We start from the raw sequence: 12,405 nt of genomic DNA, 5'->3' as shown, positions 1-12,405 counted from the left end.
AGGCCTGGTGAAACAGCGAAGTTTTTAGAAGTCTCCTGAATTGAGGAGAAATTGTCAAGGATCTGATGTTAAAGGGGAGAGAGTTTCAAAAGTGAGGGGCCAGGACGGCAAATCTTTATCCACCTAATCTCTTATGTTTAAAGGAAGGGGTAGCCAAAAGGTTAAGAGGGGATGACCAAGGTCCCGGGTGGGAACATTTCTTTGAACCCGGGTAGAGACAAATTCCGGGCATGTGCCATTGAGGAGATTTAAAGATGAGACACCCTATCTTAAATGCACAGCGTTCTACCACAAGGAGCCAGTGTAGCTTCTTCATTAGGGGGGTAACGTGATGCCATCTCGGTTGACAATAGATTAATCTAGCTGCCTGGTATTGCATCAGCTGCAGTCTTCTTGTTAAATATGCCGGGAGGCCGAAATAAAGTCAATTAGCGTAGTCAATATGGGAGATGACCAAGGCTAGAATGCCCTGGATAAGAGCTTCAGGAGTAAGAAATCTACTAAGCTTCCTGATCTTCCGGAGCTTAAAAAAACAGGTGGAGACCATCGTCCCAATCTGGGACTTCATAGACAGGTCGCTGTCAATTGTGACACCAAGGCTTTTAGCTGATCTTGAGGGTAAGGGTGGCGTTCCCAACTCAGCAGGCGAAAAATTCGAATTCTAGGGATTTAGGAGGCCCGGTAAGATCAGTTCAGTTTTATCTGGGTTTAATTTTAAGTGATTGCTATTCATCCAATTACATGTGTGTAGCATGGTTATCTGAAAATTAGTGATGGAGGCAGCAGACTTGTCGATGGTGAAAATCAGTTGCAGATCATCTGCTTAGTTGAAAGTGCACACATTTGTTTCACCTAAGTATTGCATTAATGGGAAGAGGTACAGATTAAACAGGTGCGGGACATGAAGGATCCCTGTGGCACAGCACATGTCAATTTGACTTTAGGAGCTGTGAATTGGGAGAGGCGAACAGATTTATTTATTTATTTATTTATTTAATTTATATGGCGCGTTATAACCACAGGGGTCTCTAAGCGCTGTCTAACCAGATTTACGTGATAGATGTTACATTCACTTGATTCAGATTGAGAGCGGTCATCTAGAAAGGACATGAGCCATTTGAGGGCTAGACCCTGGATCCCGGCGTCCCTGACTCGGTCCACTAGAAGGTCATGGGCGACCTTGTCAAAGGCTGCGGAGAGATCACGGAGCACCAGAGCCTGAGTGGTCCCTTGTCTGCTTCTTTCCTCATTTCATCTAATACGGCCAGGATACCTGCCCTTGTTCAACGAGAGGGCCGAAAGACAGCTTGATGGTAATCAAGGAATTGAGACTGTTCAATAAAAGAGCAGAGACATTTGGCACCATTTGCTTCCAGTACCTTGCTAAAAAGGGGAGCAGAGAGATGGGGTGATCGTTCATTGGGACCAGAGGGTCTAAACATATTTTCTTGATAATTGAAACTATTTAGAAGTTAATTATTCAGTAGAGAAAGAGTGGGATCAAGACATGTGAAAAAAGCTTCCCTTAAAATGTAAAGATATAACTTTGGTCAACAGATCCAGGAAGGCTTCTTTGCTAATATTAATGAACTGATGCAGAGAGTGAGAGTTCCTGAGAGCAGCTGGCTGGACTCCAGGAGGGGAATTAGTGCGTATACTGGATTTAGTGGTGATGATTTTATCAATAAAAAAGGTGTTCAGAAAGTTACATAGTGACTGGGTAGGTGCTAATTTGACCATGACTCTGTCCGGATTGGATAGCTCAGCAACAATTGTGAATGTCTTTGGATTTATTTGCTGAATTCAAGATTTTATTAGAGAAATATGTGGCCTTGGTTTGTAGGATAGAGTTTTTTACAGTTTGAGTTGAGATTGGTAAATATATTTTTTATCTGGAGAGTAATTCCATCTCCAGATGCTTTCAGTGTGTCGCAAATATAATTTTTTAAGTTTTAGGTCTTCTGAGAATCATCTCTGAGCATTGTGGAGTCTTGCTGTTTTAACTTTCCTGAGAGGGACATGGATATCACTGGCGGCCACGATCCTTGATTTAATGTTTTCTTCATGTTGGTTGACTAGAGACTGTTTAGTAGGCACAGTGGGTGCCAGCAGATTACAGAAGGCGTTTATATTGGTACGATTCCAGTTCCTTGCTATTAGGCCCGCCTTAATTTGGGATTTGCTACAGTCAGATTAGTAAGCGAGAACTTTCTTAAAGAATGATCAGACCGGGTGCATGGAGAGACCGTCAGAGTAGATACCGTGAGGTTGGAAGTCCAGACTTGGTCAAGAATATGTCCTTTTATGTGAGTTGGAGATGCCACATGTTGAACACATTTCAATCCATTAAGTAAGTCAGCCAGTTGCACTTCAAAGTGTGCCTGTCAGGTTGACCGACTGCCTTTCAGTGACCAGCCTGACATGCGCACTAGAGGCTCCTCACCATCTGTGCATAGTGATGGGGTGGGGAGGGCAGCCACAGCCCCCTGTACTCAGAATGAGCGCTGGGTCCACCTGCCTGATCCAATCCTGGCGCTGCTCTCAGCAAGGGAGCAGAGGCTGGATTGGACAGGACTTGTGGCACTGACTGCAATTGCACAAGAGTCTGGGCAGCAGCTCTTTGCTCGCCGTGAGATAGAATAGCAGTGTAACAGAGACAGCTAAGAATCACTAAAAACAGCACTGGAGCCAGGGAGAGCCCCGGGGAGATGGCGGTAAAGGGGTAAAGGTAAGAACCCACCACGGGCCTTCCTTCTCTTGGCTTCATCCAAAGCCGGACTGGGAACAGAAACCGGCCCTGGCAAACTGCCCAGCTGGCCCCCCCTGGGGTGAGGGGGAGTGCAGCTGAGCAGTTTGCGAGGGCTTGTTTCTGCCGATTTTGTTACAGGGGGCGATATTGCCAACCCCCGGTAACAAAAACAGACCCCCGGGAGCCCAAAACCCGACCCCACCCTAGCGACCTACAGGGGAAAAGCCCGGTGTCCGCTATGGCCAGTCCGGCCGTGGCGTCATCACCCCCTTCCCCACACTGCTCTTTGCACAGATCATGTGTTCAGCGCTATTGGTCAATGGGATAGCGGGTGTCACCAGGCGCCCCTGAGATTGGGATTCCAGCGTAGAAAAGAAAGACCCTATGTTTCCGGCTTAAAAAGTTCTGGTTGCTGGCCACAAAACGGGGTGAAAGTATCGCTTGTGGCTTATGGTCATTTGCCAAGGACGTTTGTGACTTGTACGGAAAAACCCACCTTGTGCGGTGTGAAAATATGTTACTGGTCTGCAGACGTCACGTATTTGCTCCAAAGGCTTTAAAGTCTTACATTTTAACGTTTACACTTCCGCATTTGAAATTTACCATCAGTAAATTCCTTGCTCTACTCCAGGCCACCGCACCTGTTTCCTGAGCAGAAGTGGCCGTGACTTCCTCTCCTTCTTGGGGTCTCGATCCCCCCCCCCTCCTGTTCCCCCTCCTCGGTGAAGCGTGTGATGTTATTATAGGGTGTCCAGGGCCAAGCGCAGTTATATCACAGAGCTCCAGTTATCCCAGGCGAGGCCTCCTTTGCTTACAGTGTAGAGTGGAAACATCACACTGACTGTTTTAAAATAAATAAACTCCCCTCTCTTTGTTTAAAAGTGCAGAAACTGTTTTTATATTTGTGAAAGTTAATTTATTTCAAGTGGGAGAGGATATGGCGTACAGCCAAGAGCTGCTTATTTATGAATTGGGTAATCTGGTTTTAGTTTCTGCGTTGGCTCAACAACTTGTGATTCTGGCAACTCACTTAATCCCGGTGACTAACAAAAAACAACAAAAATTAAATGTTTCCGTGTGTAATCCAACTGGTGCTCATGTAAAGCGCTCCAATACTGTCGGGCCCAGTGCGCACTATAAAAAAACTGCAACAACAAAAAAATACTGCTATTAATATTAACCAGATAATATTAGTAATTTATCAACAATAATACAAATAAAAACTGTGTATATGGGACGCTGTAGAAGCGGAACCATAACTAAGGGTCTTGATAATACACACTGTTACCAACACAATGAGCTCCTTTCCTCAAGCAGGATGAAATGCTGAATCCGCCCTGCCGAGGCTATGAGCAGCTGGCACTCCTTTCAGCAAGGACGGCCTGTGAAGTCTGATGAGAAAGTGTCTTAACCTTATATGATGTCTAGGGCGGACTGGCTACCGGGCGTTTTGGCACGCTGATGATGTCCCGGATGAAGGTGTGTGGTACAGGGGGGTTTCTCTCCCCCTTTCGGATCACACGGTCCACCAGCAGACATGCCAACCCTCCCGATTCAGGCGTGAGACTACCGATTTGAAGGCTAGTCTCCCGCCTCCCGATTCCTACCAGCAAAAACCCGAATCCTCGGGGTTTCAGCTGACAGGGCTTGGTATTGTGTAAAGTGCCAATTCTTCCAGCAATAGTCAGAGTGGCGATGCAGGGGCTAGGAGGGGTGAGAAACCAATTAAGCCTCATTAACAAGTGCATGGTCTTTTAAAGACCTGTGAAGTACTGGGGCAGCTGTGTGTGTGTGCACAGGAAGCTGTTTTAGCCCGGACTGTCACACAGGGGTATGGGGCGGGAGGAGCATGCACTGCCAGCAACCTGCCAGGCCAGTGCACAACACTTGCATCACCCTCTCTCTGCCTGCCATTGCGCTCCATGCTTCTAAAAGGTATGAAAAAAAACGTGCATTTGTGTTTCAAATGTCAAATCCTGCAGCAGCACACTTCCAAAGCCCATACATGCCAGTAACCCGATTCAAGGCCCCATTCTCCCGATTTTTTTTTTTTTAAATCTCCTTCTTTGCTCTTTTGAAATGTTGGCATGTATGCATCAGAACCTGTTGGACAGATATGAAAGGTCCAGCGACAATCACTGGGCGTTCTCGTCCTCGGAGCCAGGTCAGGCAGCTGGACATCTGATGTGTGTGGTGATGAGAGGATGAATGCACCCAGGTAACGGTTAACGCCACTTCCGATGCTTCTAGGAGCGCCCCTGCCGGTCCCCACCCCTCACCGAGGACCCAGGCGGATGAACAGTGCCTGATAGAGCCAATCATTAGCCTGGCTCTCCTCATATCACCCCACCAGGCACAGCCATCTTCAGAGGGCCCCTGAGTCAGTGGCAGCCGCCACTGATCAGGGTTGGAGGGCCGGGAAGATGGGGCAGGTAGGCAGTGGTGGTGGGGGTAAATAAAAATTTAAATAAAACGTACCTCCTGTGCCTCGCTGCATCCTCCTCATCGCATCTGATCACTCCTTCCTCCGGCCAGAAAAGGAGGGACCCAGGAAGTACCCAGACTCACCTGAGCCAATCACAATGCTGCAATGCAACATTGTGATTGGTCTGAGCGACGTAATTCAGCACTCAGGCGGGGCATGGGCGCCTGGGCATGTTCTCCACTCAGGCTGATATTTGGCCGGTCCGAGACGGCAGCCAAACATTCATGCGCATGTAGGGATTGAAAACCACTCCTCCCCTCCTCTGGTCTTTCAGTTTAGACCCCCACCCTGCAAAGCTGCCAAGCACGCAACACGAACATTTTTTAATGATAATGACATTGAATTATTATACATTTTTTCTGAAAAGCAGTGGGACGACACTCCTCCGCCTTACCGGAGGAGCCGCTACTGCCTGGAGGATGTACAGTGCCTCACAGAATTAATGGTAACTCGTCTGTTTCCTCGTCTCCCCTCAATCTCCCGTGCAGCCCGATGTCCTTCACTGCGGACCCTGGGGGATGCACTGTTCCTGAGGGAGTATCTCAGGCAATCTAATCAATCAGTCAAAATTGGTTGTCTGCTGGTAAGCCGCACCATTTTCAAATGTCACTAGCCGCCACTGATTAAACACATGGGAGATATCTTCTCTGACTCTCATTAACGCTCATGACCCAGGCCCTGAGCCTGAGGAGCAGGGGTTAGGTATAGGGCAGGGTGAAGAGCAGAGGCCAAAATATAGCATAGCAAAAACTAAAAAAATTATAGAGAAAAATAAACTCAATGAAAGGCAAGATGTGTTTTTACTAAGAAGATTAATTAATGTGTTTTACAGAAAATACGAACTCCCTGATGAATTGATGTGTTTTCTCTCAAATGCAATTCCCCCTTACAAAACTTCGATAGAAAGAAAGTTATAATTAGGCTATAAAACCGAAAAGCCCCGAAAAAAAAACCCACCTCTGGTCAGCTACACAAACATTCCGCTACTTACTTAGATTTAGGCGAGCGACTGAAAGCGTGAGCCAGGCTCGAGCCAGATGCCTGGGGCTGGCTCAGCTCGAGGCCCTGAGCGAACCTCGAGCCAAAAACGAGCCGAGCTTTGGCTGGAGGTGATGTGACCTAGCGGCCAAAGCTGCTTGAACCAAGTTTGAATCCTGGCCTCAGCTCAGCGTACTCTTAATCCCGGCAGATCTTTATGTAGAACATAGTCTTTCTTTCGCGAAGCTGTCTTATGTCCTTGGACAAGGTTCGTGCTATGTAAAACTGCCAAAATAATGTGGATTCTGCCTGTCACCCGCTCTCTAATGTCTCTAAAGCGTTAACTTTTGACATGAGAGAAAAACGTATCCAGTGGTTGAATTTCACAATTTAAAACTCGAAAATCTGGGATCAGTCTCGGCTTCTCAGGCTGACCATATTGTGTGATCCTAGGCAAATACCTTATTTCAAAGAACATCCTTTTCGTTCAATAATAGCTATATTAGCACTTTTAAATAGGGGAGTTTAGGGTGTGCGCTGTACAAAACTTTACTTTTATAGAGGCGCTGAAAACCCTCAGAAACGAGGCACGCTCAGTAGGTTATTATGGTACAAGATCACACTGGTCATAACCTCCACCCACAGTACTCTACATGGCTGAAGGCACCTGGGGAGGAATGCTGGGGCTGGCCACTGGACAGGTATTGCTCTTAAAACTTGTTGGAAATGCCTGAGGTTGAGCTGAGTGAGCTCTGAGGGCACAGCTGTTGTGTACAGTTTGCTTGAAGGTCAAGGCCTGGCCCTAGAGTCTAAAGGGTACAACCAAAGTTTAAGGATCAGGAAGAAGGTGGGCTCAGTGAAGCCAGACCCTGCATACAGAGGATTGGTTAGCTGTGCAAGATATAGAAACAAGTGCTCTGAGAACCAGTGCACTGGGAGAACAGGTGCCTACCAGAAAGAGGGCAGAGTCAGGCAGGACGGAGCAATGAGGGGATGTTCAGATTTTATTTATTTTTTATTTGAAAGTTTTATAAAGCGCGAACATGACCCTTACGGGTATCAGAGCGCTGTACAAAGTGGCGGAAGCAAGAGTAAAACAACACAATGGAACAAATGAGGTAGTTAAATAACCACAAGAGCAAACAAAGGGGTGAACAATCAAGGGCAAGGGGAGTCAGCCAGTAGGGGGGACCTGTACAGTTTCAGAAGGTCAATAGAACAAGATGACAAGAGATAAGAAAGCATATTATAACTCGAACAAGCAGTGTAAAAGAGTGTCAAACCCGGAGAAAGAGGAGGCTTGAGAAGGTAATAAGATTACAGTCATGCTCTGCACTCTCCTACTCCAAAGGCACTGCAACATGGAAAAGGAACGGTACGACCACTGTCCCAATTATGCACAGATGTACTGTACATTTAAGATGCCTGAGGGAGTTAATGCACTTGCTGTAGAGACCTATAGTGCAATGGACAATACTGGTACATAAACTCGGGCAGGCAATGAATTTACAGAAGAGATGAGTGCAATGTCTGGTCATCGGTCGAAATAATTAGAGTCCATAGGATTGATGTGCCTATTGTGAAGACGTACGGACCATGACTAGGTCACCGGTATCTGTGATAGCTCTTTGGGTTATTGCTTTTGTCGCATATCTCCCTTTCCAGCCTGCAGGTCAGGGATTACAATCAGGAAGGATGGCTCAGTGAGTTATGTGCCCACTGCAAACCTATGCATCTAACCTGCGTGGGATACTTTTAAATCCTTGCGGGTTTTAACACAACCGTTTATAATGTAAGGTTGAAATCCTCGGTTGGGCAATAATAAATGCCTATTATTGTTGGAAACATTCACTTTGCATTGTGTGTTGTTCAATGGCGATTACTGTAATTACACACAGAGGCATGCCTGGCGTTCACACAAAGGACACGTTGTTACCGATGCAGAGAGCGTTATTTATAAAAAACACTTTTAAATTCCCTTTGTGTCTTGGGAACTTCTGAAGTGACCCTCTTTGTTGGTTGCTGAATCTGGAGGCAAGGTTCGAACAGTGCTACTCGATTTGACTTCAAGGCGCACACAAGTGGGACAAATGAATGAATGGCTGCCCTCGAGGTGAGAGAGTTACTCTCGGGATGCTGGACTGGGCCCCCTGCAGGCTGCAGCTTCACATGCCCAAGGGGCTGAAAGTAAGGGGAACCCACTGACGGAGTCTCGGTGTCAGCACACGTGACACATTCAGAGTGATTCGGTGGGACCAGCCCAGACCCTGCCTGTTCCCGCTCAGGAATGGCCACTAGGACAGAAATCCGGCTGGTTCCTACTACATTTCATCCCTGTGAGAAGACCAAGGTTCCCCGAGAAGGCTCTGCGGAGCAGAGATGTGGACAAGCTTCAGTCGGGTCAACAATTGTGATAATAATGTTGCGATCACAAAAGTAATGGAATTGCAATGCCATTTGTGATGCATTATGGGGCATGATGTTTGAGGTCATGGTCAGTGTAGATGGAAGTTATGGTTGAATCCCTTGACATAACTGTCAAATATTATTTCTTTGGAGATTTACTGGCATAAAATACTGAGTATGCTTTAATAACCCATCATGGATACATATCCACGAAGTCTAATATGCCATTTATTACCATTCACTCGAGATGGGAGAAACATTAGGATTCCCTTGACGTTTTGCCTCTTTTAAGCCACACTCCCCCGTGAAAACAAACAGCATATTACTCTTGTTGCATCTCCATATGCACTGAACATTGGGCTCTGGCAAATTGGAATTGTGGTTGCGAAATATGTGAAATCCCTGAATGGCATGAAATACAAAATGTGCAATTTTTTTTCGAAATGTGCATAACATGTTCTGGTGTAATTTAAGCCTGCGAGAAACTGGTTTGCGTTAATAATGTTTCTCTGGGAGCATTTTAATCTATAGCTTCTTTGTACATTACTTTTTATGCAAAGAGCGTGCTCACATAGCAGAGAGCGATGAAGATACAGCAAACCTCATTTAATTTTAAAAGTGTCATTGTGGATAATTTTGAAAGCTTTTAGTAAATGTAATTAAAAATTACGCGAGTTTACGCATCCACACTCCATGAGGCACTGCTCAGTCCTCCTTTTCCGTCTCTCCTCTAAGCTGTGCCCCCTCTCCCGCTACCGCTTAGTGTGATACCACAGCGTCTCTGCAGGCGCCTCCTCCACTTTTCATCGCATTTCCTTCCGTTCTCTCTGCCCCACTACTCCTCCATATCGCACTCATTTTTCAAGCTCCTCTGTTCCCTGCCACCTTATTAGCATTTCGGAAGCGGTGACGGAGCAGCGCGCGAGCTCCCGGGGTCATTAATCCGGCGGCGGGGCACGTGCGCGTCGCCATCGAGATGCATCTCTGAGCGGGAGATTAAGGCTGCGTCCTGTGCAGTGACGCGGCCTCCGAGGGGAATGATCTGTCATCTCACCCAGGCGTTGATGAGAAGAACCTGAGGGGCGGAGGGCAGTGACGGGTGGGGGCAGGCGCGCAACACCCATTGGCCTCAAAGAGAAGCCAGCGCGTGAGTAGCATTCTGAATGGGCTCTGATCTCGCCCTAGAGAGGCCAAAGAGTGAATGTGTGGCTCCATTTGCTCCAGTTATCCAGCTCCCCGTAAAATAAGTGGGGGGACGCCGTCTACCCGCGTGGTACCCCGATTCGAGCCCTGGTTTGAGGTGATATGCCAGTGGCGTATGCCTGTCCCAGCGTCCTCTCGAACCCTGTAGGGTGTAATGTCCCCGCTCTAGTTGTTGGTGACACGTCACCCCTCACCCATCCTGACATCCGCAGGCCAGGCGTGGCCTGCGGGGAGAGAATAAAAGGAGGTGGCCCGCAAGGGGGCAGCACTCTCCCGACCCATGACCTGGTGTCCGTGTGCCCTTTGTTTTACCCCATTACCTCACGCCCATTGCTGTACCTTTTCCCCTCACTTTTATCTGCTACGGAGGTGCTGACCTCCGATTCAACACTGGCGACTGAGGGTGGGATCGCAAGAAACTGATGCGGTCACCCTAACAACTGGAAATATACCCCAAAAAAGAGAAAAACTGAAGGAACTCACCGGGGCCTGACTGAGACGGCCCGTGAGAGAAGCAGTGGTGACGAGACAAATGCCGGGAAGCCGTGAGGAGGACTGCCTGCGTTGGAAACCCCGCCGGTAAGCAGCATAAAGCAGGAGCTGTGAGGGGAGACCGGCGGGGGAGGAAGTTAGATGGCGCGAACAGGGTGAGGAAGCAGGACGCTCCTCTGACGCCGCTTTTGACAACGCGAGGCCTGGCGCGCATGCGCATAATAAAAGGAGGCCTATCTGAGGCATAGTGTTGACACGCAATTCGTGTGTGGAGGAGCCGGGACGGCACCGAGGCCTGTAAAACAAAATAAAATTACAGGGGCACAGCAAAACAAGCATTGGCAGCTGAAATTTAAATAAGCCACAGAGAACCATTAATATCACACGAACAGCAACGCTTTTGAGGAGTTTTCAACAAACAGGGACAGATACCATACAACATAATAAACTCAGTCAGGACAACAGCAGAGGGGCAACCTTAACAAACAAGCATTGTTAAAGACAAACGCCACAAAAATAATCAGCAGTCATGGGGGATGAAGACGCACCCGCGGTTCCGATTCACATCCCGTTTCAGCATGCCGCATCGGGGGTTCTACCCCCATTCAGTGAACTGACAGACCCATCCACTGCGTCTCCCCGATGGAAGACATGGATAGAGCGGCTGGAAAACTACTTTGTGGTATCAAGAGAGACTGACAACACTATCAAGAGGTCCCTACTCCTCCACTATGCAGGGGATGAAATCTTCAAGCTATTTAAACACCTGCCTGACACGGGAGCTGCAGGAGACTACGACGCAGCGGTGAGGGCACTCAATGGTCATTTTGACCCGCAATTGAACCAAGACTTTGAGGTATTCAAGTTGGGTCAAGCACGACAACGCGAGGGTGAATCCATGGACAGATTCTATGCCCGAGTAAGGGAACTTGCCAGCACCTGCACTGACGAAGACCAACCCAAAGCTATACGAAGGCAAATCATCCAAGGGTGTAGAGACAAGACGTTGCGAGGACTCATCCCGAGGAAGCCAGGAATTACGCTAGAAGACATCTTAATCCTAGCGAGGTCGCATGAGCTCTCAGCTGTCAGAGCCACGGCGATGGACCAAGCACTGAACAAGCCTCCAGGAAAACTTGAAGCTGTGAAGACAGAACGAGCAGATGCAGTGAGAACGCTGACACGAGGTCGCTACTCTAAGGAGACCCGAAGAAGAAGTCCCGGAAAGAAGTGTGGATACTGTGGGCATGAACCTCATGCTGCAAAAGACTGTCCAGCCCAAGGGAAGATATGCACACACTGTGGGATTCCAAATCATTTTGCGTCAGTATGTCGGAGACGCAATTATGCAAAAACTCCAAGGAGACCTCAGTCGATGTCCAAGGCGGTGAGACAACTGTCTGTGAGTGACCCAACCCCTCCAGGAGGAGCATATCGCAGTCCGGGGACGTTCCTACCAGCGGAAGATGAATCATCAGACTCAGAAGATGAGGAGGTACATGTAATCTCATTCGCACAGGAATTAAAACTACGTAGACGGCCACAACCTACGTGTATCGTCCAGTTGGGAGGCAATGAAGTCAAGGCGGTGATTGACACCGGGGCAACAGTAAATGTCATGGGTTTACCCCAGTTCAAAAAGTTGCGCCCTCGCCCGCCGGTGGTTCCCTCAAAAACTCGTATTTTCGCCTATGGGGCAGACACTCCACTTCCCCTCAAAGGGAAGATTACAGTACCGATCAAAGCGGATGACCTGGAGGTGATGGCGACCATCCACATAATCAACAGGGAAGCTGACACACTACTGAGCAGCCACACAGCTGAAGATTTGAAACTCATATCTTTTGCCAATCGGATCCGAACCCATCAGGTTGATGAACTGCTGGATCAGTTCCCTGAACTCTTCAGGGGCCTAGGCTGCATCAAGTGTGAGCCTGTGAAGCTACATATTGACAAAACAATCACCCCCATTGCATTACGACACCGTCGTATCCCTTTTCATCTGAGACCAATAGTGGAGAAAGAATTAGAGAAACTGGAAAGCCAAGGTGTCATTGAAAAGGTGTCGGGACCTACCCCGTGGGTGTCCCCA

The 12,405-nt window shown here is 48.0% G+C and overlaps 1 protein-coding gene across 1 annotated transcript in view; it reads right to left on the bottom strand.

Moving 5' to 3' along the window:
• EPHB1 (EPH receptor B1) overlaps positions 1-12,405 on the bottom strand; it is a 956,362-nt gene that overhangs the window by 434,752 nt on the left and 509,205 nt on the right. The window lies entirely within an intron of this gene.

This window comes from Lissotriton helveticus, chromosome 11 (genome assembly GCF_964261635.1).
Source record: "Lissotriton helveticus chromosome 11, aLisHel1.1, whole genome shotgun sequence".
Taxonomy (NCBI): domain Eukaryota; kingdom Metazoa; phylum Chordata; class Amphibia; order Caudata; family Salamandridae; genus Lissotriton; species Lissotriton helveticus.
This window is presented reverse-complemented; position numbering and strand designations above follow the sequence as displayed.